The 2,590-nt window shown below is 55.5% G+C and overlaps 1 pseudogene; it reads right to left on the reverse strand.

Annotated features, from left to right (window-relative positions):
- Positions 1 to 1,165: 1,165 nt before the first annotated feature.
- LOC125554565 (mitogen-activated protein kinase kinase 9 pseudogene) lies at positions 1,166 to 2,206 on the reverse strand (annotated as a pseudogene).
- Positions 2,207 to 2,590: the final 384 nt, after the last annotated feature.

Below are 2,590 nucleotides of genomic sequence, written 5' to 3' on the forward strand. Positions count from 1 at the left end.
GGCCGCAAGCTGTCGGGGGTGACTGACCCATACCGGGCTGAACTGCTAGGTGTCAGGGAAGCTGTGCGTCTAGCTATGGAGAAGGGCTGGACGCGGGTGACCATCGAATCGGACTGCAAAAATGTTATAGATGAGTACATGGCGACGGAGTGCAGGTCGACAGGAAGCCCAATCATCAGCGAGATCAAATCCTATCTCCAGAACTTTCAAGGTTTACGAGTCAACTATGTTAGAAGAGAGGCCAATGAGGCTGCTCATTGGTGTGCCAGATAGAACCTTGCGAGTGCTTCGACTATAATATCTTTTGATGTTTTCCATGCTTCATTGATTGCCCTAGTGCAATTGTATGCCCTAGTGCAATCGGATGTAAACCGTCTAAGTAATGAATAAAGGCATTTGAGGGCGGTTCTAAAAAAAATCATGCGGGCTGACACATGGAGTTCTGCGGCAAAAAATGGGGGAGGGGCCGAGGGAGCTAGTAGAGGAAAATAAATTTTACGCCTGTAATTGCGGACACGTACACCCATAACTCCAGCCCGTAAACTGAACTAGAGGGTGCCCCTGGCATTGCTACGGGAATTGATTGATGAAAATTTGAATTGACAACATTACAACCAAGATTAAAAATACATACGACTTATTAGTTTCAATTATGTATAGTTGCAATAATATGTATTGAATATAAATAGAATAATTGAATGAATAATATTTTTTCATGCATAGTTGAATATTATAGTAGGTTTTTTTCATGCATAATTGCATGTTGAGATAGGCCTTATCCTATTCATAGTTGTATGGTGATATGACATACTTACATGTCAAGATAAATAAGTTAGTTAGCGATGAGTTATTAGATTCCGTTGAGTCTAGCCTTTTTTGTCTTGATGGGAACGAGAAATGGACATCAGCCGATGGACGAAACATAGAAAATCAGCTGTACCGGAATTCATATATTTGTCTGAACAAGTGAGTATATATCCCTAATATTTCCTCCGTTCTAAGATAGATGTTTAAATTTGTAAGTTGAGTCATCTATTTTAAAACGGAGGAAGTAGCTTCTAGGTCATCACTAATCTAACCGACGTGTTATGCCCTGCATACGTGCACTGTACATGGCTAGCAAAATTGATCCTATGTATGTGCATGGCCCTGCCGCCTAACGCGATCACGTCTGCCGGCACTCCAACGACGGCGACGAGGCGTCGGCGACCAGCTTCCGGAGCGCGCATCTCGACGCAGCCACGTCCCTGCCGGCGACGAATGGGTGGGCAAGCAGCTCCGCGACGGACGCCCTGTTGCGGTAGTCCTTTTGCAGGCACGCGGCGATGAACCCCCGGAGCTCCGGCGAGGAGGCACCGTCTGGCAGCACGGGCGGCTCGCCGAAGCAGACGGCGCACATGAGCGCCGCCCAGCTCGGCCGCTGCCCGGCGGGGAGGAGCGGGTACCTGCCCATGAAGAGCTCAAGGAGCGTGACCCCCAGGCTCCACACGTCGGCGGCGCACGGGTCGTAGTGCCCGCCGTGCGCCTCCGGGTCGAAGCGCTCGGGGCTCATGTACGCGGAGGTGCCGGCGTACGACGTGCAGTGGTCGCCGGCGCGGGCGAGCACCTTGGCGATGCCGAAGTCGGCGACCTTGACCTCCCCGGCGGTGCTCACGAGGAGGTTGGCCGGCTTGACGTCGAGGTGCACGATGCGGCGGGCGTGGAGGTACGCCAGCCCCGACAGCGCCTGCGCGGCCACCTCCGCGAGCGCGGCCTCGGGGAACGCGCCGCGGCGGCTCCTCACGGAGTCGAGCGACCCGCCGTCGACCAGCTCGAGGAGCAGCGCGACGTCGCCAGAGGCGGCCGCGGGGAGCACGGAGTGGCACCGGACGACGAAGGGCGAGGGCGTGCGGCTGAGCACGTCGGCCTCGGCTGCCGCGGCCGGGTCGCCGTAGTGCTGCACCTTGAGCGCGTAGAGCGCGCACGTCTCCCGGTGGCGGACCTTGTAGACGGTGCCGCCGTTGCCGCGGCCCAGGACGGCGAGCTTCTCGAAGTCGGCGAGGCGGAACTGGCTGGACAGCGCCTACGGGGTCGACGCCTTGGTGGCCGTCGGCGCCGGCGCAACCGCGGGGTTGGGACGCCGGCCGAGCTCCTGGGCAACGGCGCGAGGCGGGACGGGCAACGAAAAGTGCAGCTGCGGAAGTCTCTTCTCCCTGATCAGAGCCATGTGTCTGTCTGTCACCGCCGTCGGCCGATGATCACCACCGTAAGCCGAGTGATCCGAGTTCTGAGCTGCTGCTGCTGCCGCTCTGCTTTGGCTTGTGAAGATGAAGCGGACTGGCAGCTCACTCAGAGCATCTTCCACAGCTGTGTTAAGCGCCGCGCGTAAAAAACCTGTTTGCCGCGCGCTTCGGTTGGTTTAGCGCGCCCGTCTGCGCTGGCTCCAGCAGCCGCGCTATAATTCAGCACGCGCGCCGCTCCAGCAGAGCGCAAAAATATAGCGCGCGCGCCGCACAAACCACATATACATGTATTATGAGCAAAAATGATCAAACAAACAAAATAAATTAACAATAAATAGTTTAATTTCGTTATCATTACAACTCAAACA

The sequence above is a fragment of the Triticum urartu genome, chromosome 4A (genome assembly GCF_056163025.1).
Source record: "Triticum urartu cultivar PI428250 chromosome 4A, HENAU_Tu73, whole genome shotgun sequence".
Classification (NCBI taxonomy): domain Eukaryota; kingdom Viridiplantae; phylum Streptophyta; class Magnoliopsida; order Poales; family Poaceae; genus Triticum; species Triticum urartu.